Source organism: Cydia splendana, chromosome 19, assembly GCF_910591565.1.
Source record: "Cydia splendana chromosome 19, ilCydSple1.2, whole genome shotgun sequence".
Taxonomy (NCBI): Eukaryota; Metazoa; Arthropoda; class Insecta; order Lepidoptera; family Tortricidae; genus Cydia; species Cydia splendana.
This window is the reverse complement of record NC_085978.1, coordinates 1,268,704-1,292,750: the sequence shown is the minus strand read 5'-3', so window position 1 is coordinate 1,292,750 and position 24,047 is coordinate 1,268,704. Positions and strand designations below refer to the sequence as shown.

Below are 24,047 nucleotides of genomic sequence, written 5' to 3'. Positions count from 1 at the left end.
ATACGAAAACTAATTGCAGATCTAAACCCAAGTGCTTTAAGTGTGGTCAATTGCATTCCGGTCATACCTGTTCAGTGGAGGAGGACGATGCCGTTTGCTGCCTTTGCAATGGTTTCCATTTCGCCACGAACAGGGCTTGCCCGGAACACAAGAGACAGAAGGATATTAAAGTAACTATGGCTAACAATTGTATTTCTTATGGTGAGGCTGTTAAATTACATCCAGCTGCTTCAAAATCATTTGCCGATGTCCTTCTGACACAATCACCGCAACAGCCACAGTCTCAGCCAAATTTACATCGCAGTGTCAATAATCCAGCCCCGGGTACAACCATGCAGTCACACAGTTATAAAAAGACAACTTTTTTGAAACCACGTACAGTTAAAAAACTTATAACAACAGGGTATGATGCAGCAGCTCACAATGCTTTAGTTAAAGAATATATCATTCCATCTCCTCAAAATGGCTGTGCACTACAGCAAGAGTCTCCTAAAGATAATGTTTCAGTAGCTGAGGAAATACAAGCGTTAATTAATCATTTATCTCAGCCTAATGTAAGAATACCGTCCCACGTTGCCCCCATGCTTGAAGAACTTGTCTCAACTATTAAAAATAATGGCCAAAATTATACAGTGGAACTGCAGAAGTGTAATAAATAAAAAACAAGATTTAATTTATTTATTAAACAAATTTCAACCATTTGTTTTTGCCCTCTCTGAGACATGGCTCAAGCCTGGGGCTCTTCTTAGAGTCACGGGATATTCATGTCTCAGAGAGGACCGTCCTTCGCGACCTGGCACTCCTGGCGGATGGGGCGGAGTAGCTCTACTTGTCAGGAATTCCATATCATATTCACCTTTTCATCTTCCATCCCATAGCGATGATTTTTCAATTGTTGCTGCCATTGTAAATAACATCTGTATCATTTCTGTATATATTCCTCATCCATCATCATCTATTTTTGTTGAGCTTGAACAAATAATTTCTTCTCTTCCTAGGCCTGTTTTAATTTTAGGAGATTTTAACTCACATCACCAGGTTTGGGGTAGTTCATCATCTAATTATAATGGAGATCGGCTCATTCATATCATAGACCAACACAATCTTTGTGTTTTAAACAACGGTTCTCCAACCCGCCGAACAGCTCCAACAGAGTCAATTAGCGCTATTGATTTATCAATTTGTTCAGTTGATCTTGCGGCTTCTCTCACTTGGCATACTCTGGAATCAACATATGGGAGTGATCACTACCCTATCATTATTACATTTCCATCTTCTATTCCGCCATCTCCAAAACCTAGCCCTAGGCTTAAGTATAATTTAAGTAATGTTGATTGGAAACTTTTCAAAACCCATGTAGAGGAGAAATTGTTGTGTTTACCGTCCATAGATGATAGTAATGTAGTTAGTTGTTCAGTTGCATTAGCTCAGATAATGACCGAAGCAGCTGATGAAATTTTCCCGGTTAAAAACAGTGCATCAGGTAAAATACCTTCTCCGCCTTGGTGGGATGATGATTGCACTCAAGCAATCAGAAACCGTAAGGAGGCTGAAAGAAAATATTGTCATTTTATGACAAATGAAAATTTTGAGACATACATGCAAGTTGCTCGTGAGACTAAAAAATTGTTGCGAAAGAAAAAGTTCGAAGGCTGGAAGCGATTTTGTTTGTCTCTTAGTCCTAGCGTAAAACCATCCATAGTATGGAATAATATTAAAAGATTTAGACATGCTTTCAATGAGTCCTCTAGACAGATCCTTCCTCCTAACCTTGCTACACAGTTTATGGATAGATTAGCACCTGCTTCCGTCCCCGAAGAATATGTATTTCACCCTGCTGCCTTTTCATTTGACTCATGCTATTATAATACTTTAAATGGGCCTTTTAAAATGGAGGAGTTAAAAGCTGTATTAAGTGGTTTAAAAGATACTTCACCTGGGGAAGATGGAGTTCCTTATTCCTTTTTAGCAAATGCCAGTGATGGTATTCTTTCTTATTATCTAAATATAATAAATTCTGTTATCCAGTCTGGTAATATTCCTGATTCTTGGAGATCTCAAATAGTTATTCCTATTTTAAAGCCGTTCAAACCAGTGTCAGATGTTTCTTCTTATCGTCCAATTGCCCTTTCCTCAGTATTTGTTAAAGTAGCAGAACATTTAGTTAAAAACAGATTAGAATATTTTGTAGAAAAAAACCAATTACTTTCTCATAGTCAATTTGGCTTCCGAAAAGGTAGGTCTACTTATGATAGCTTGGGTATTTTAATTTCAGATATTCGATTGTCATTTTCTAGAAATGAGTCTATAGTAGCTGCTTTTCTTGACATAAGCGCCGCTTATGATAATGTCTTAGTCTCAGTGTTACAAGCAAAACTTCACAAATTAGCTATACCAGTAATGTTAACCAATTTCATAATAAACCTTTTATCAGAAAGGTCCATTAGCCTTCTCATAGATGACAACAATAGGATTTCCCGCTTAGTGTGGAGAGGTCTTCCCCAAGGATCCGTATTAAGTCCTTTGCTATATAATATCTACACATTTGATTTAGAATCATCCTTAAATGACACGGTTAGAGTCTTGCAATATGCTGATGATTTATTATTATATTCGCCAAACCTTTCTATTGAACAAGCCAGTAGATCAGTCACTTCTTCTTTGGGCTTATTGAAGTTATGGTTAGATTCAAATGGTCTGCAACTTTCAGTGCATAAAAGTGTTGTAGTTTTGTTTACTAGAAGAATGTTTCCTCCTCCGATCAATGTGCAATTTAATAACTGCTCCATTTCCATTAAAGATAAAACCAAATTCCTAGGTGTTATTTTAGATAATAAATTAACGGGTCTTCCACATTGTGATCACATAGTTTCTAAATGTGAAAAAAATATTAATATCCTCAGGTGTGTTTCAGGAGTTTGGTGGGGTTCACATCCTTTTTGCATGAAACTCATGTATAATGCCTTGATTAGAAGTATTTTAGATTATGGGACATTTTTGTTAGAGCCAGGATATGTAGCTGGCTTCCAAAAACTAGATCGCATTCAATCCAAAGCACTCAGATTGATTTGTGGGGCCATGAATTCAAGCCCTATCAATGCCATGCAAGTTGAGTGTGTTGAGCCTCCACTTCATTTACGACGCCAATATCTTAGTGATAGATTTATTTTCCGTTGTTCCCAATTCTCTAATCACCAACTCTGGATTATCCTGTCTAACCTTGTGCTTCAAATAACTACTTCCAACTATTGGAAACACAAAAGTCTTCCTTGTTTAGTAAAAAGCTTTCAAAAACTTAAATCTATATCAGCTCCCACTGTTAGCTCTTCAACACTTCCCATTTTCCAATATGAATATGATTCTCTGACACTTATTCCTCCAGTTCTCCTCGATATTGGAGTCTCCAAGAATGATGTTGAACAAAATCAACAATTCCTGGGATTCATTGGAACAGATGGCCTGGGTGCTCATCATATGTACACAGATGCTTCTAAGTCGTCAGAGAATGGTTGTGTTGGTGTTGGTGTTCTCCACACCCAATCTAATATTTACCAAAAAATAAAGTTGCCACCAGAATCCTCTGTGTACAGTGGTGAGTGCTTTGGAATCCTGAAAGCAATAGAGTTCATCATTATAATGCATCTCAAAAAAACAATTATTTTCTCAGATTCCCTAAGTTCACTACAGGCAATATGTAAATTTCCTTTCAAATCTAAATCTAATAACCCAATTATTTATCAAATCCGTAGCCTATTGTTAAAATGTCACATTAAAGGGTATTCGGTTTCCATTGCCTGGATCCCTGGACACAGAGGGATTAAAGGTAATGAAAGGGTGGATGATTTAGCTCGAGATGCCATTAGTTGTGGGGACATGTTTCCGTTTAAGAATGTTGCTGAAGACCTGTTGGCACTGCCTAAATTATACCTACGAAAGGAATGGAGGAATTTATGGACATCTGGTGCAGGTGCTGCTGCGTTACATTATCGAAGCATTCAAAAATCAATTCCTGCCAAACCTTGGTTTGCTAAAATCTCTCTGCCAAAACCTGCAACTAGTATGTTAATTCGAATGAGATTGGGTCACGTATGTACACCGGAACACCTCAAACTACTAAATCGCGTGGCCAGTTCTGCATGTACTTGTGGAGCTGATCCCGCTGATCTTAACCATATATTCTTTGCATGTAACCTTTATGATCGTTCTATACTATTAAGACAGCTGTCAAATTTGAAAGTTCCGTTTCCCACATCTATTACAACACTGCTGTATATAAATGATTCTTCTCCATATATATTTAAATCATTGTATTCATTTATTTCACGTCATAACATTAAACTTTAACTGCCTATAATTTACCTTTTCCTGATCCTTTTCCAAAATTCCGTCTTACCCGTTATAATGTAATCCTTTAATTCCGTTTCCCTGCTTTACTCGTCTGGCTGAATGCGCCAGGAGCGCGATGCCATTATTAAAAAAAAAAAAAAAAAAAAAAAAAAATGTCAAATGGCTGGCTGTCATTACGAAGAGAACAAATAATTTCAATAAAATATTGTAATTTACATTTATATTCTATTCGAACATGTAAATCTTCATTTCCCCTCTAAAATGGCACAAATGGCACAATCAATAAATTTCAGGTTAGTACACACACACGGACTTTCTCATGGCTGACTTTACGAGAAGTAAAGAAATAAAAATCGAATAACGCATTTCATATAGGTAACTAATATCTGGGACACCGAGCTATGCTCGGAAAACATATAAAAACCTAGCTAGATCAATTTTTCGCCCCCGAAAACCCCCATATAGCAAATTTCATCGAAATCGTTTGAGCCGTTTCCGAGATCCCCGAAATATATATACATATAAATAAATAAATATCCAAGAATTGCTCGTTTAAAGGTATTAGATATGACTGTAGTGTCGTTAATAATGCAGACTTTTCGTGTTTTTTCAAAAGGATAATAATACGTTTTGGCTTAACATGTGCATGATGTACCTAAAAGAAATCAAATGTGAAGATCATAAGAGCCACACCATTGAAGCTCGTGTACCTAATTCGTCAAACTTCAGTGACAAACATTCTTGAATGTAAGCTGTTTTTTTCTGTTTTTGCGATCTTTGACGTAGTACATACATAATATTATGATCCATTAATGTAATAATGTAATAGAAAATAAAGAAATAATTTATTTTTTACAGATTGATTCTAGTCGTTATGTTACGAGTGGAAAATGTGATTGTGTGTACGTTAGGAGTAAACATATCGCGGCTCTGATATACTACATCAACTACTAAGAAAACTTCCCAAAAACCAGTGAAGAGCAGCAATTGGGCAGACCTAGTGCCAGACAGTTCGCCAAAGAAAATAACTCAAAAGGGAAATACCTACTTTGAACAAATGTATACACCTGCAAAGAAAATTAGGTGTAATCCTTTGCCGTTACATGTTGGAATTGAAGGGAGAGTCAGCATTAAAGTTAATAATGGAAGCTGGGGGCCTAGCCAAAACGCATTTCGAAAAAAGATATCGCTAACGAATCGATAAAAAATGTATGGGAATGACAGGTACCGTAGATGAGTCTGTCGAAAAATATTAACGAATACAAAAATGTTAGCCAAGTTGCAATGTTGTAACGAAACGCAAAACTTTCGTTACCGGGATTCGACATCTGTCATACATTGTCTAGCCAAGTGACACTTTTGACAAGCGTTATCGCCTCCTAGGTGTCGATACGTAGCGCGAGCTATCCCCTTGCAGATAACTTACCGAAGCACAAGAAAATACCGAATAATAGTGTTTGTAAATTAGAATTTGTAATAAAAAGCATACTTCAACATTATTGTGGGCGGCGAACAACGCGGAAGTGTCGCTTAGACGCAGGCGCCGTCTGAAAAATCGCCTCTATTGAAACTTGAAACTGCTTAGGAAAGGACTGCCCTTAGCTGGTGATCTTATCATGTATGCTACGATCAAAGGATTGTGGGCCGTACGCAGCATTTCACCCAAAGGATCCAATGTGACCGAGGCGCTGAATATCTACCTATCTATAGTGACAGTGTCATGGAAAAATGGATTATGCACCCACAAATGCAACACGAAACAATGTCCCTACAAAGGTAAGAGTGAGTCAATAACTTATCCCTACTATACCTACTAATAAGTATATAAAATATGTTATTAATGCTAAAATAACTAATGTGTTCCTGTTACGTCATCAAATATAAACCGATGAACGGTGTAGATTAAATTTGGTACCCATATGCGCAATGGCAAGCACTTGTTTTTCAATAGGAAAGTGAATTGAATGTGTAAAGGCAAAGGTATATAGGTAAAGGCTTTACAAATATAGATAAAGACTCGGGAACAAAAGTTCTTCACACAAATAAATGCCCTTCCCGGGAAGCAAAACCATCACCTTCATAGGCAAGGTCACTAACAACTAGCAATATTGTAGTGTCATCCCATTTTCTTAAATTGATTTGAAAGGGATGAGACTACAGTGTTGCTACTTTTTAATTTCTACTATTTCTAGTCGGACTCTACAGTAAGCTCAAGAAGACTTGTGTTGTGGGTACTTAGGGTACTTAGATAACTATATATAGATGGTCAAACCAATTTGTCAGTCAGTAAGAACCAGGAAAACTATACTCATACTTATCTTTTGGGTGCTAGTACTGGTATATGACAAAGCTAGTATGATTCTCTCTGTCTTTGTTTGAAATGAGACAGTCCTTTGACAAACTATACTTAAATACATAGACAACACCCATGACTCAGGTACAAAATATCTGTGCTCATTACACAAACAAATTTCCTTACCGGGGATTCAAACTCAGGATTATCAGCTTAACCGGCAGGGTCACTAGTCACTACCAACTAGGCCAGACGGGCTGTTGTCATACATATACATTATCAACCATATTAATGAAACTTTTTCATATTATGAAACATTGTATATGACTTCTTTTGGCAGGCGCAGCTACAGTCAGCTGCAGAGAAAAGGTCCCACCCCTGCATACAAACTTCTATGTAGTGGTGGTACCTTTTCTCTGCAGCTGACTGTACCTACACACTATATAAAAATAATCATAACATGTACTTACACAAAACATTTAGTTTTTTTTTGTCATATGACTGGTAGAGAATAAGTATTATAACCAAATGTTACAGAGTTTGTTGAAAAACTAAGCATTCATTTTGTTTCAGGTGACTTGGATATTCATTGCAGCCTTGGCATATGAACCAATACTTCATGGTGCTCCAAAGTCAGGGTCAAGGGAAGAAACTATGTCACATGTACAACCACAAAAATATATTGAGTGTTGTTTTACTATTTTAATACACTGTACATAATATATGTACAAACAAGAAAAGTGCTTGGCTACTGATTTCATGCTGCTGGCAAAAAATACCTGCTGAATCTTTCATTAATAGATTTTCAATAAAATAAATTAACTTTTTAACCCAATCATTGTGTCATTTATTTATGGTGGTTACCACCTTAACTTTTGGTATGCTTAGGAGCAGATCTGCTCCCATGTACTTACCTATATTCAACTTTAAAAAATGCATTAATTTTTAAAAGTTGTCTTTGTAAAATGACCGGTCTGGCCTAGTGAGTAGTGACCCTGCCTGCTAAGCCGATGGTCCTGGGTTCGAATCCCAGTAAGGGCATTTATTTGTGTGATGAACACTAATATTTGTTCCTGAGTTATGGGTGTTTTCTATGTATATAAGTTTGTATTTGTCTATATAAGTATGTGTATCATCACCTAGCACCCATAGTACAAGCTTTGGTTAGTTTGGGGCTAGGTTGATCTGTGTAAGATGTCCCCAATATTTATTTATTTATTTATATTATTTTATTCAATTATGATTGATATATAAATTACAAATTTTTGACAGGAGCATACAAAAGGTTAAATATGAACAGCCAGTAGCTTAGCGGGTGAGATTACCTTCCCAAATTTCCATTGACTATAAATAATAAAGATGTGTTTAATTCATTTTTAACGCCTCACTCACTTAGGTATTTCTATTACTGAGTAAACAAAAATCAAAGACAGGTAGGTAATAAAAAAATAATATTAAGTAACAATATGATTTATTAGTTTTGGTTTCACAGGCAGCTTTTATCTTATCTAATGCATCTTCTTAGTCGGCGTCTTCATTGCTGAAGGTCGTGTCTAGTTTGAAGAGTTTCCTGCGCGATGTACCATGCTTTTCCAAGTGTTCCTGTCCTCGGCGATCTTAATAGATAAATCTAATGCATAACATCTATGTATTCAATGTCCGCTTGACTTTTGTTAATTTCGAAAATGTTTGAAGTCTATGAAGTAAATGAATTCACTGAGGTTACACTGATTCGGGCAAACCTGTCCACAATTTCACTTCACGGTTTGAATCAATACTAACGCTTAAAGTATTGTCTCTTCTGGTCAAGTAAGCCAGCAGTGCACGTCCTTAGCACTGGTAACTGCCATGAAGGCGTCATTGCAGCGGCAGCTCTGACTGTACGTGCCAACTTGGCGAGGACTTCTCAGCGTGGAAGAAGAGCCCGCGGAGCCGCTCTTGCCCGCTCTGGCTGCGTCGCCGCCTTGGTTGGGGCTGCGGGGACGACGGCTGTCTGAAATTGTTAAACTTTAGGTCAAAATTATATGCAATTAACAACGCACTCTTCAAATATTACACTATATAGAGTTATTTTATCACGAAATTGTGATAAACTAAGTTAAACAAATACCAACATATTTAATTTGCTTACCGATAAAACAATTATTTTCTCCAAAATTAGATTCGCTGTTCACTTGACACTCTTGACAGCTGACAGATGGTGTTTCTTGACGGTTTTGAACGAGAACCACAGACAAAAATTAATTTTTACCGACTTGGCGCATAGAATGAGCGAAAACTAAAAAGATTGCCTCTTGGCTAGGTTATTATAAACATTATCGACCAGTCGCTCGCGAACGTAGAGATCGAATCGATAAGGGGCGAATGTAATTTGGCTACGGGCCCTGGTGCTTTATTTATTATTATTACTTTAAATGCACGGATACGTAGGTAAACCTCGCTAGTAAAAAGTGATAGTTGGTCTGCCGAAAGTTTCTTTTTGGGCCACGATGCGCGTTGCGATCGATTCGTGGTTCTCCGACCCAGCGAATAATATGTATATCTTCTAGTAAATAAGTAAAACTAAATGACTTAACAAATACAATATTACCCCCCACTCTGATTATACCCCGGACGTAATGTGCAAAAATACTGGCGGCATTACCTCGCTAAATGGCCAGTGATGTTTGTTGCGAGGGTCACAGCCCCTTTCCCGTAAGCGTCACCTTATTAGGGCGAGCGAAGCGAGCCCTATCACTATTCGACAATCTATGCATTCTTGTGGTACACTTTACGGAAAAACTACTGCACTGTTAGGTTTGAGATTAAACATAGTAATTCAAATTCATGTCTAGATGTGTTATCAAACATAAAAATATCATTTTATAAACCTAAAAAAATAAAATAAAGGAATAACACTTTGTATTACTACTAGCGCCATCTGTTGGAGAAGTGATGAAATTAACATTCGTGCTAATGTTAAGTAATTATTTGTTTTTCTGACAGATGGCGTTTACGCCATTATCAACGATGAATACAAAAGTGGATTAAAATTTTGGATTCAGACCCACTTCGCTTCGCTTGGTTTGATTCCCAATTTAGCAATTAAGTTTCTGTAAATACCTACTAGAACAATCAATCTTGCTGTATATTCACTGCGGAGGTCAATTTACTCGTATGTTTTGTGACGCTTATGAACTAATCAGTCATGTTGTGTTAGCAAACTTAAATCGGGTATTTTCAGTTCCAGAAACAGTTTTAGTGTTACTATTGCTTGGAACTGCTAAAGTTATACATAAAGATAAGCATATTATTATTAATACAAACTTAGTGACTTAGGGCTTAGGGCCGATACAACCCGACTGCAACTTGTATAGGAACTGCACGCCGACTGCACGACAATTGCAACGTCGGCGTGAAGTTCAACAAAATGACCCAGAACCCTGGCAGTACCTAGTGGAACTCAGGTTTGGTGCAACAAAGGCACATTGTGTTTTGGTCATCCGGCTCATCTTGATGAGCACTTAGGAGAGTAGTACCCAAGATAGAGCTGATGCTGAACTCTGGTAGTACATAGTGGAGCTCGGGTTTGGTGCAACATATATAGACACACGCTGTTTTAGATATCCCACTCGTCATGATGACCACTGCGTAGACCAGTACCCAAGATAGCTGATGCTGAACCCTGACAGTAGGTACCTAGTGGAGCTCGGGCTTTATACATCATAGGCACACGCTGTTTTGGTCATGCAACTCATCTTGATGAGTACTTAGGAAAGTAGTACCCAAAATAGAGCTGATGCTGAACCCTGGCTGTACCTAGTGGAACACAGGTTTGGTGCAACACAGGCACACACTGTTTTAGTCACTCGACAAGTCTTGATGAGCACTTGGAAGAGCAGTACCCAAGATAGAGCTGATGCTGAACCTTGGCTGTACCTAGTGGAACTCAGGTTTGATGGAACATAGACACACGCTGTTTTGGGCATCCGACTCGTCATGATGAGCACTTGGGAGAGCAGTACCCAAGATAGACCTGATGCTGAACCCTGGCTGTACCTAGTGGAACTCAGGTTTGGTGCAACATAGGCACACGCTGTTTTGGTCATCTGGCACGTCTTAATGAGCACTTAGAAGAGCAGTACCCAAGATAGAGCTGATGCTGAACCCTGGCTGTACCTAATAGAACTGTGTGTGTGTGTGTGTGTGTGTGTGTTTATGTGCGAAGCAGCGTGATTACCGCCAGTAGGTGTCCAGATGGGATAGTTTTTCGCTCAATTGTGTGGTGTGGACGCAAAAATAAATTCAAGGACATTAGCTCGCTGACCCAACATTCTGTAGGAAAGCCAGTTGGCTTCCTTATTAAAGTACTGGGCGACCGTATAGGATGTAATAAGCGCTTTTGAAATTGTATACGTGTGGATGGATGATATTGGCATTTTGATTTTGTCGTCTGGCCACGCTTTTAATGGACAAAGTAAAAGCTGTAACAGACAGGCGTACCGGATAGCAACCGGGGTCCGGTTAGTATATTTCTTTCTTAACGGACTTATTACGTACCCACTCGATCGAACATGAAACAAGGCTCGGATTGGATCAAAGTCGCGGTCCGGTACGTTTCGGTAGAAAAACTCCGCGAGCCCTTACAAAGCTCTGCTTTTTGCTAGTACTAGCCCTATATGTTGCGGCAGGAGCAAATATCGTCAGTCATCGCCTTTGTCTTGTCTGAGATGATAGTTTCTTACATGCTATCGTGAATTAAAAAATTGTCAGCCGGTTGTATCGCTGTGGAAAGACCGTCAGTTGATCACATAAACATGTAAAAAAAAAATTTTTTTTCAATCATCGCCTACTGATACTTTGCCAGATGATAGTTTAGATGCTATTATAAATAAAAAAACCGTCAGCCGGTTGTATAGCGGTGGAAAGACCGTCAGTTATTTGCATAAACTTAAAAATACGGGCCTACCATTTGGTGCCTTAAAGGGGTGGAATTTTGTATGGGGACTTAACAACAACTGCACATCAAACATTGTCAATAGGAACTGTCCCGCCCGCGCGGTGTAGGACCGGCGCTGGTGCAGAATTTAGTCTAAATTTGGTATGGAGATAGTTTGAGTCCCGGGGAAGGACAAAGGGTAGTTTTCATTCAAGAATAATAATTTAATAATTCAGCCTATATACGTCCCACTGCTGGGCACAGGCCTCGCTAGCCCAACGCGGATTGGGGACTTCACATACACCTTTGAATTTCTTCGCAGATGTATGCAGATTTCCTCACGATGTTTTCCTTCACCGAAAAGCTAGTGGTAAATATCAAATGATATTTCGTACATAAGTTCCGAAAAACTCATTGGTACGAGCCAGGATTTGAACCCGCAACCTCCGGATTGAAAGCCGGACGTCATTTCCACTCGGCCACCACTGCTACTCATTCAAGAAATCACTCTTTAAGAAAAAGGGGGGTTGAAGTTTGTATGGGGAATCAACAAAACGCAGATTGAATAAAATAATAGCTACGTACCTAAATTAATAATTCCACGCTGACGAAGTCGCGGGCAAAAGCTAGTATTATAAAGGCGAAAGTGTGTCTGTCTGTCTGTCTGACTGTCTGTCTGTTACCTCTTCACGCTTAAGTTGTTGAATCGATTTAGTTGAAATTTGGTATAGAGATAGTTTGAGTCCCGGGGAAGGACATATATAGGATAGTTTTTATGTCGGAGATCATCAAAGGAAGGAAGGAAAAAATCAAAGGGGGGTGGAATTGAAAGATTTAATGAATTACCTAATAATTTAAGTAAGCAATGCGCGAATTGAATAATTGCTATTAGCATTATCCAGGCGCTATACCTACTTTAGCTGCTGTCACTAATTCCACGCAGACGAAGTCGCGGGCAAAAGCTAGTATTATAAATGCGAAAGTGTGTCTGTCTGTCTGTCTGACTGTCTGTCTGTTACCTCTTCACGCTTAAACCGCTGAACCGATTTAGTTGAAATTTGGTATAGGGGTAGTTTGACTCCCGGGGAAGGACATAGGATACTTTTTATCTCAGAACTCACCCCTTAAGGGGGCGAAAAGGGGGATGGAATTTTGTATGGGCAATCAATAACCGCTGAACCGATTTAAATGAAATTTGGTATGGTGATAGTTTGAGTTGTGGGGAAGGATATAGAATAGTTTTAATCCCCGAAATCATCCCTTAAAGGTGTAAACAAGGGGTAGAAATTTGTATAGGGGTTCAATAATTTCTTGAAATGGGACTTGCCTTTTATCATTTAAAAGTTCGTAAGAGATAAATAATGTTTATGTATTTGTGACCAATTTTATTAGCCATACCTATCTTTAAGGGTGAAAAAGAGATGACATGGGGGTGGAAGTTTGTATGGAGAATAAATAAAAAGCAACTTTTAACTTCTCCATCTTCTTTATCTTCCTAACCTTCTTCAACTTCTCCAACATCTTCATCTTGTTGAACTTCAACTTCTTCAACTTAAACTTCTCCAATTTATTCTTCAACTATTCCTACTTCTTCTCCATGGTCTTGTCCAGTTCCTCTTTGGTAACTACCGTCAGCCAGTAGATGCAGTGATGTTAGAACCTAAAACAAAGAGTTGTAAGTTGGTATGTCGTTATTAAATAAGGTGACAAGAATGATTTGAGGAATAGTGCAACATAATACGAGTATCTTTACTTTAAAATGTGCCGGCAATCCATCGCCATGTTGAGGCTTGATGTCAGCGTCGAGTTTGGCACACAAATAGAGTGCCAATTCTTTGCGCACTATATATATGTGCTGAAACTCCTCGCTGGGCATATCAAATGGGTTGCATGTAGCCCTTAATGGCCCGTCGTTGGAGTTATCTATGCTATTTTTCTTCGATAACTAGCAGCAGCTGCCAAGAAGAAATGATATTATAATCTTGCCATCCCTTAAAATAATGTACGTATTGATAATGTTATATGTTAATTCAAATTTAATTTAAAGTTCAAATTGTATATATTATATTTAAGAAAAAAAACAGATACTTACCTACTGAAATTTTAACTTCAAGAAATTGCATTTTTCACCACTTATATACCACAAGAGCACTTATGACTTATGAGTGAATTGCAAAAAATTTGTAGATAGTTAAGCACCTGTAATTAGTCCAAAGTTAATTGCTTCCATTGTGTTACCACAGTTAAGCCATTTCTATTTAAGTTAGATGCATGAAAGTGTGTTAGCGAATGCTATAGACTTATATGTGTACGATTTAAGTACAATAAATACAATACAATACAATTTACATAGTTAATTTTCGTAACACAAATTAATCAATTAAGTTAAGACTAATCACAGCTTCTTAACTGCGCTTATCGTGACCCAGTGAGCACTACGATAAATTAATCAAAGGCTAGCCGTCAAAAATCGACTTTATGTCTACTTATCCAACAATTGTAGCCACTTACCGTGTATTGTTGTCTAAGTGGACAAAACGGTATGAATGTTATAAAACTGTATAAATCTAGACAAGTGACATTTATATCATTTAACTTATCCACTTATCCACTAACTTTAAGTTGGAAATGTAGACAAATGACATATTATCCAACGACCATGTTATGCAGTTAATCGTTTAACGACTATCGCTGTCAAAAGTGGAAAAGACGACAAATCAATAAAAACTGGATAAAATGTCCGTTTTATCATCATTTATCCAGCCATATCATTTATACAGTCGACCATCATAGCCTTGCTGGTGTAGACAGTTGTTTCCAACAAAATTTGACCAAAACTGACCAAAGACAGACCAAGGTCAGACGGTTAGAAGTTAGAAGTTAGGCTTGTCGGCGACTGTGTAGCAAGGGCTTAATATTGTAACCGCATAGACAATATTAGGGTTCTCTTATTTATCGCCGAAAATGGTATGGCCGATTATCACTTCCCAACTCACGTTTGGCGGATTTTTATTTCGCCGAATTTTCATTTCCCAACTTTTCAAAACTTTTTTTTTAATTTGCCAACCGCACACTTACCAACTAAACGTTTGGTCTGTGTTTTATAATGCCAATTTTCAAAATGCCAACTTTCATGTCGTAGAATGTTTTAGTTGGTGGCATAATATACATACACTTAGTTGTTTATTGTTTACCAATTGTTTCATTTGGTCAGACTGTACTGTACCAAAGGGGGGCCGTTTCTGGGACTTTAATTTTTTTTTTGAGAAAATGAGAAAAACATATGGGTTACAAAACACTTAGAATAATTTACATGATTTTGTTGAAATAATCACTTTTTTCTTAATAAACTTTCCTCTAAAATCAAAAATGGCCGAGATATTTGACCCGAACGTTGCTGTGTAATTACTAATTACGTTTTTTGGGTTGTTGAAAAAAAAAATAACCTCGAAGAGTCTTCTAACCTAACCATATCCAAGTCGGCTCTGCCCAGGAAGGTCTTGCTCGCTCGCTTCGCTCGCTCGCTGCCACTGGCTTCAAATATTAAAATATACATTATAAAAAGTACAACAACTCGGCCATTTTTGATTGTTTGGTATGTATCTTTTTCTTATTTGTAACCTGCCTAATGTATGAAAAGCGAACGAGTTGTTCGACCAAGTGAAAGATTTGACAAATGATAAGTCTCCCAAAAGTTTAGAGGCGTTATAATAATCTGCTTTACAATAATTCTACCAATTGAAACGTTGCCATACAAAAATTTGCTAATCGTTAGTTGTCAAAGTGAAACGTCGGCGAAATGTTGGTTGGCAAATGAAATTCCGCCAAAAATAGTTCTGCGAAAAGGCAGAACACCCAATATTAGTTATAAATTCAACTTGTTATTTATGATCCAGTAAATATATAATTTTTATAATATTGGTTAACTATGACCAATAAGCAATAAATTGTAATAGAGCCAATAAGATACTGTAATGTGCCTATTTATCGTTTGGCTTCACGAAATGGTTGTAGCTTAGTCTAGAAAAATGAAAAACCAATATAATCAAAAAGTACCTAGTAATATTCAACTTTAATACCCTCTTTGCCGAAATATGAATTTAAAAAATAAGTGAGCATGGACTAGGGTTGCCATAAGTGTGGCCAGCGATTGCAAATCCGTGAACATTTTTCAAATCCGGATTTTCGGATTTTGGTTTGACCGAAATCCGAAGTTCGGATTCAATCCGGATTTTAAGAAAGGAATGTGGCATAAAGGCAAAGTGAAACAAACAATCAAATTGCGTACACTGCTACGCCAATAACAAAATCTTTAAAAAATAATAAAAACAAAATACATACATACACTCCCAAGTAACAAAAGGTTCTATAACTAAGGCATTTTATCACCAAACAGTGATATAGTAGGCCTATAATGGTAACCATTGTGACTGCTTGTACTATAAAGGTTTTTAACAAAGCGTTTTGTTTCTATAAGATTAAAGACCTTTTAAGTACTATAATTTAGCTCTTAGAACGCTTATAGGATCATACAAAAGAATCTTTAAAGTGCTGCACTGTAAATACTGTAATAGATATGCAAAAAGCGATGATGGTACTATTTAATACTATAGACGACTTTACTGATGCTTTTATGTACCTATTTTGCACTAATAATGCGTCAAAGTAACTTTTATAGTACTAGTATTGTAGCAGTATCGTAAACACTATTAGAGGATCAATCTGCACTATAAAAGGACTTTGCACGACCATTACGTAACGTTTTAGCTTTTTAAAAGCTCTCTTAACATCGCTATAAGGCTAGAAGAGTTCTCTAAAAGCCATGAAAGTTTTTCTATAGTGCTATATAGTACCATAAAAGTTACCTGGTACGTTGCTAAATAACTTAAATCGTAACTTAAAAAATGGCTGCTGTTTTCTGCCATAATAGCACATTAGCGGCACGGCTGGAGCCTATGTGTACTATAGCAGCCACAGTTGGAACAAGTCCTTATTTTATTAATTTTAATTTAATTAAAACATGAAAATTCTGAGAGCGCATTGTCAAATTTGAAATCAGCATAATGATTCTATCGATACAATTATTTTCGCATGTACAATGTACCGGCATAGTAACGGTCCACAAATGCTATTTAGTACATCGTTTTTATTACCTAAATACAAATGTAACTTTAAGAAACAATGGCGAATGAACTTATTTAATATTTTAGGCACCCACGACGCAAGTATGATAAAAAAGATCACTGGAATCGTTTACGGTGCAAAATAGCACTATAAACATGTTTCATTGGTTACTTTTATAATTCCAAATTGCGACATAAACGTTGCAGACAGCACTATTTTATTGGGGTGCATGGAAGGAGCCTCCCCGCAAGACGCAATACGAGCGATTGATGTGTGTTTTTACGATACACCCAAGCGTCTGGCGCACCCTGGGCAACGGTCAGCACCTGTGCTGACCGGCTAATCCTTCCACCACGATGGTTTCAACAAGTTCTAATGCGAAATATACATGCGATCAAAAAAGGCACTTTTCAGCGCCAGCCCTGACTGTCGTCTCTATAAACATAGAGGGCTTCTCGGATGACAAAGCACAACTTCTGTCCGAAATGTGCCGCGAGACACAGTGCCACGTTTTATGCATTCAAGAAACCCACCGTGACACAGGCCATCAACGGCCGCATATACCCGGACTGATACTCACAGCTGAAATCCCGCATGCCAAACATGGCAGCGCGATTTTTACAAGACCGGACACCAGGATTACTTCTTCTTCCTGTGTCCTGAGGGAAACTATGGAGCTCATAACCCTAGACATTGGTCAATGTACGATTACTTCAGTCTATAAGCCGCCTCCACAGACTTTCCAGCCTTGGGACGTATTCCCACTAGGTGACCAACGGCCGACAATTATCATGGGCGACTTTAACAGTCACAGTACTACGTGGGGCTACCGAGACTCAAACCCAGATGGTGAAAAAGTGGAGGCATGGGCAGAAGCGAACGGGTTGATACTCCTGCATAACCCCAAACTACCTTCCTCCTTCAACAGCGGGCGATGGAAGCGGGGCTACAACCCTGATTTAATTTTCACGAGTGAAGGGATAAGCTCACAATGCATCAAAACAGTATGTAAACCGATCCCGAGAACGCAACACAGACCCCTAATGTGTCGAATCCAGGCGGTTGTGCAACCCGTTACAGTCCCATTCCGCCGTCGCTTTAACTTCCTAAAGGCTGACTGGAATGAGTTCTCTAGCTGCTTGGATAAGAACCTAGATGGTCTGCCACCAGTGGCGTCGGAATACGACAACTTCATCAAGATCGTCAGGAATATGTCATGCCGGTGTATACCAAGGGGATGTCGCACCCGTCACATTTCAGGACTCAATCCGACCTCAGTTGAACTCCTCAAGACATACGAATCCCTGTACTGCAACGACCCGTTCTCGGAGGACACTGTATTGGCTGGGGAGCACCTGATGCGGGAAATAGCGACAGGACGAAGGGCAAGATGGTGCGAAGCAATGACCAACACAGACATGACCCACAACAGCAAGAAAGCGTGGTCAAACTTGCGAAAGCTTACAGGTGAACCACCGCCACCAACGAACCCAGGCCAAGTCACAGCGAATCAAGTAGCAACCCAACTCTTGCTCAACGGCAAACCTACTGATCGGATGCCAAAACTGACTCCAATAGCCGCAGAGCAACAGAATCGCACCGATCTTACTGAGCCTTTTACTCACAACGAGCTCGAGACCGCAATTAAAAGCTTGAAAAATGGGAAAGCTGCAGGCGTCGACGACCTGACAGTAGAACAGATTAAATACCTTGGGCCGAAAGCCACGAACTGGCTCCTGAACTTATATAACAACTGCCTGTCGACGGTCAAGATACCAAAGGCATGGCGCAAGTCCAAAGTCATCGCTCTTCTCAAGCCTGGAAAGGATCGATCGGATGCAAAAAGTTATCGTCCCATTTCCCTATTGTGTCACACCTATAAATTGTTCGAACGCCTGCTCCTAAATCGCCTTGCTCCCATCATTGACCCGCTCCTAATTCCAGAACAAGCTGGTTTCCGGCCGGGAAAGTCCTGTACCAGCCAAACCCTGAAACTCACACAGCACATAGAGGATGGTTTCGAGATCGGATTGGTAACGGGCGTAGTCTTTGTGGACCTAACGGCTGCCTATGACACGGTGAACATACAACGACTGCTTTCTAAGGTTGGCGGTATGACCGAGGACGTGGGCTTCATAAACATCCTTCGCGAACTGCTCCACAATCGTAGATTCCAAGTTCACCTGCAATCAGAAAAAAGCCGCTGGCGCCCACAAAAAAACGGTCTCCCTCAGGGAAGTGTGCTGGCCCCGATCCTATTCAATATATACACCAACGATCAGCCAGTCACACCCAGAACTCGGCGATTCGCGTACGCGGATGATCTGGCAATAGCGGTTCAAAGCAACAACTTCGAGGATACTGAGATAACTCTGTCAACGGCCTTGGACGACCTATCCAGGTACTACAAAGCCAACTGCCTAAAACAGAACCCTACAAAAACACAATCGTGCGCATTCCACCTGCGAAATCGGGACGCAAATAGACCACTCAACATAATCTGGGACGGCGTTGACATTGAGCACTGCCCTAACCCGAGGTACCTGGGAATTTCCCTCGATAGAACTCTATCTTTTAAGAGCCACTGCCAAAAGACACGCTCCTCCCGATGACTACGTCCGTCCCGCCGAAACACTTCCGGCTGGGCATAAAGAACCATGGCCGATCTGGAAAGCCTTAAATAGACTGCGTTCCCAAGTTGGCCGCAGCAAAGAGAACTTAGTAAGGTGGGGCGGCCTGAATGGCTCGGATACTCTCTCTACACATGCTGTCCTGCCCAGCGAACCCGCACACATGTTCCGAGCAAGATCTACGGGACGCAACAGACAGGGCGTTAAGCGTCGCTACCTTCTGGTCCCGCTTAATATGAAAGAAACCATCGACACGAGAAGAAGAAGAAGCACTATTTTAGTACTAAAGAGCGTTTCTCGTCACTTTTACATTTCAACTATAGAGCTGATTTATCACCGTGAGAGCCTTTATATAATGTTTATAGAATAAATCAGTGATAAAACTAGGGCCTATCTGGGGTTTTGCCTTTAGTACCGTTTGGTAACCAAAATTTCGTAACCAGCTACAGAATGGGAATCAAGATTCCCAGTTTGTAGCCGGTTACATATTGGGCCAGCGTGTTACCGTTTGGTAACTAAATTTGGTAACTAGCTATAAAACAGGAATCTAAAATTCCCTGTATGTAGCCAGTTACGAATTGGGCCAGAGTGGTACCGTTTGGTAAATAAGTTTTGTAACTGGCTACAAAATGGGAATCCAAAATTACCTGTTTGTAGCCGGTTACGTATTGGGACAGAGTCACTCACTGATCGGAGTTTATTGTACCACTACCAATTCGAGGCTAGAACGGTTTACATACGAAAGCACTTCAGACTTATTGTCATTGTCATTGCATACGTTCATTTTAAGTTTTAATGATAATTTCTCGCTGACTGTACATTTTATCACAAATCTGTGAATGCCAATTGTCACCACTTAGAAAGTTAGATGGTCACTTCAAAAGTCCCATTTTGTAACCAGTTACAACGCGGGATATTTTTTCCCGTTTGGAAGCTGGTTACCAACCGTGGTTACGAATCGGTAATTCAAAAGTCCCATTTTGTAACCAGTTACAACCTGGGATTTATTTTTCCCGTTTCGAAGCCGGTTACCAAACGTGGTTACAAATCGGTAATGGAAAAGTCCCAATTTGAAGCCAGTTACGAATTGGTATTTCTTTCCCGTTTCGAAGCTGGTTACCAATTTTTAGTTACCAAACGGTACTAAAGGGGGTTTTGTAAACGTTTACAACACCATTATAGTGCTAATCATAAACACTAATTAGCACGCTCCAAAACGTTCTCAGGACTTATATAGTACCAAATTTTGTTACTTGGGCTGCTACGCCAATAAAAAAAGCGGACGCGGGGCAAGCATACAGGTGCGAGCGAGTGCGCGACGCGCAATGCCCGGCTGGCAATAGCTCTCCCGCGTTACCGCTTCATGTGCACCGCTTTTTATTTCGCATTAGCATTAATTTTGAGCAAATTAGTACTGGTGCGAAAAAATCCGAAAAACCGGTTATCACTTTTCAAAATCCGAATTTTAAAACGGATTTTCAAACGCTCCGAAATCCGGATTTTTGAACTTCGAATAATCCGTATTGCAATCACTAAGTGTGGGGACTCAGACCGGGACATTTAAAGAAAACCGGTCAAGTGCGAGTCGGACTCGCGTTCCAAGGGTTCCCTACATTACACAATTTTTAACAATGTATTTTTTAAGTGAAACGTGAGTGAAATATTTTTATAAAACCCGTAGGGGTCGGATAAAAACTTAGTAATTAAGTCCGACTCATACATGTCCGTCTTTGGGTCACAAACTTATATGTGTGTACCAAATTTCAACTTAATTGGTCCAGTAGTTTCGGAGAAAATAGGCTGTGACAGACGGACAGACAGACAGACGCACGAGTATAAGGGTTCCGTTTTTTTCCTTTTGAGGTATGGAACCCTAAAAAGCCAGTCGGTTCTCTGTTAGTAGGCGCTTATCGCTACAAAGCGGAAAATGCTACGTTACCGGCTACGAACTTGGCGCGTGGCATGCGCTGGCGCTGAATGTGTTAATTCTGATAATTAGGTATACAAAATATTGGTAAAAATAGTATTTTTACGAAATCATCATTAACTAAAGTATTAAAGCTTATTTACATTCGCGGCTCGTGGCTCGGCTCGTGTTCGCCTCGAGCTCGTAACCTCGTCGAGCTAGTGATCACACTCTCGCCTCGTGGCTCGTATCGTGTCTCGGCCACAGCTCGTAAGCTCGTCGAGCTAATCGAATTTAAACACAAACGGCACGGTATAAGGTTTGTAAAAGAATTACAGCCGAACGCGAATTTAAACAGCAAGCGCGCGTCCCGCGCGATCCCATGGCGAGCCCTTTTGACTCATGCCCAAAAAACCGCTCCTCCACGCGAGCCAGGCGAGCGCGAGCCGAGCCGCGAGGCGAGCCACGAGCCCACCGCTTACACTCGCGTCTCGTGGCTCGGCTCGCGGCTCGGCTCGTAGCTCGCACGCGAATGTAAACCGCGGGTGTGTGTGCTCTGTCAACGCCGACACTCCGCGATCTCGAAATGTGTTGACACTGTTGACGTAAAAAGTGAACGAACAAGTGTCACCGGTTTAGACGTGTGCGCCGCGCCGGCGCGCCGCCGCCGCCGGGCTTTTTTGCCACGCCGCCGCCGCCGATAAATGATCGGCGTGACCTTGAGTTTTGTTAAAGAGCTATTCCAAGTTGGTATTTAGATTACAATATGGATTTTTTGTATTATATACGTTACAGTTGTCAAATATACATCAGTTATTAATTAAATGAAACAGAATAGCTAGTTGCAGAAACTATATTGTATGACACACCAATTAAAGTAACTGAGTAATTCGAAGTATTCACCGTCAAGAAAGATGAGAGAGCGATAATATGAAGTAGGATTTTTTCCTGTTAATTGTGAATTCACATTGCCTCACATACGAAGGCAGAATGCTCCGTCATGAAAACACTTACAATTAACTAGGCAACGAAAACACAGGACTCATGTAGTGGAGTCCAGTAAAAATCAGAGAACATTGATGTGCGAAAACTCTCGAGACCCTGAGTTTCCTAAAAAAAATCGTGTGCCAAAAATGTCGAGAAATAGAAAGAGAGAGACAGAGTGACAACACTGTAGATTCACTGTCAATCTGGCGAACAGCGGAAATGCTTCCCCCGCGGAAATGTGCAAGCTGTAAATGGGTGAAGCAACATTTTCTTGTCACTTGTTGCTATGGTTACAGTCACCTGGGTCACTGGGGCTTTCAATGAAACATTTTTGTAGTAGTTATAAGCCCTTTCCATATTGGGCCATCTAAAAGAATGATAATTGAATTGAGAGTCTTTATTTCAGGTCTGTCGACTCATATTTTGTTATTTGGTTATTTTTGTTTTGGCAGTATAATATGACTTGGTACAAAAGTTCTTGTAACAAACTGTGCTACTATTGTCGCCTGCCTGACGGGAATAACAACAAGAAATACATCGAAATGGCGGCTCTTCTGGAGAAAATTGAAAATGAAAGTCCTAGAGAGGTCTTAAGATCAATCATTCCAAGACCAAAGTAATGGTACAGGACAGGGCAAACATACTCCTAGTTATCGACGCACTCGGCGATTACGAAAAAGCGAGCTAATTTGTATATTTTGGGTTGATAACCAATGCCGGTGGTTGCACCGCCGCCGAGATACGCCGCAGAACTGGCATGGATAAGAGTGCTATGGCTGACCTCGACAAGATCTGGAAGTACAGGGGTATTCAACGTGCAATCGATCCTCAGCAATGAGAAAACGAGAAAGAAGATACGTATCTGTGAGCCTGGTTTTTGTACGACAAGAAAACCATTATATAATCAGGTTAAGTTATTTATAATAGAATTTCAAACACAATGTTTATTGTTATATGAACGAATAAATATGTTTAGTTTAGTTTATTTATTTCATAATGATAAATTACAGTATAATTTATTCTTACGCTCATCTATATGAATTTACATTATGATCGTCAATAATTTAGCATGCAAACATAATTATACAATGTCAACAATGATAATCAAATTACAAATTTATAATTTAAAAAGAAATTTGAGAACTATCGTCAAATTGAAAAAAAAACTCAATAAATAAAACTCAATAAATAACAGAATACATGTCTAATATCTCATAATGATCGTCATACTAAAACTAAGAGCGGTAATCATAGGTAATAAGTTCAGAACGAATGTCAAATAAAATCAATTTTACATTAGCTAAGTATAATGTCAAATAGTTATTTCAATTTTAATTCCATGAATTCGTCCACTGAATATAATGGGTTATTCAATAAAAAGTTCCTCAGTTGACGTTCAAATGCTTCGTCAGATATTTCAGTTCTTAATTCGGCGGGTAGACGTTCGTAATAAGTTGGGCCCATTACTCGCGGATTCTTACATGAAAGTGCCATGCGACGTGGCACTGTTCGCAGTCTTCCCGTCGACCTGATTTGTTTGCCCATGACTTCGAAACTTATGAAATATGAATATGAATATTAAAAAGTAGCCATAGCAGTCCACTATGTCTAGCAAATTTCAAGGATGTGATGGATGTGGAGTTCTGTTTTGTTGTACATCATTTTTAATAGGATAAGCCATGGAAAGCGTGAGAAAACGGAGAGTTACAGATTGGATCGAAGGTCATTGGGAACAGGTAACCCCTTAATGCAAGCCACTTACTAGAAAAATCAAGTAATTATACTCATCCTATATTCATTTACAAACCCTATTTTACTCACAGCCTATTCAAACTATACGTA

The 24,047-nt window shown here is 39.4% G+C and overlaps 1 protein-coding gene and 1 long non-coding RNA gene across 3 annotated transcripts in view; both read right to left on the bottom strand.

The window, feature by feature from the left end:
* Nucleotides 1-24,047, bottom strand: part of LOC134799915 (translation machinery-associated protein 16 homolog) — a 169,746-nt gene that overhangs the window by 73,872 nt on the left and 71,827 nt on the right. The gene's annotated exons all lie outside the window — the stretch shown is intronic.
* LOC134800400 (uncharacterized) lies at nucleotides 8,095-8,884 on the bottom strand. 2 transcript variants are annotated; one of them, XR_010145527.1, is made up of 3 exons: nucleotides 8,772-8,848; nucleotides 8,283-8,633; nucleotides 8,095-8,160 (listed from the first exon to the last, which is right to left on the bottom strand). It is a non-coding gene; the product is annotated as an uncharacterized LOC134800400 (long non-coding RNA). The 2 variants fall into 2 exon arrangements; XR_010145526.1 differs by having other exon boundaries at nucleotides 8,283-8,884.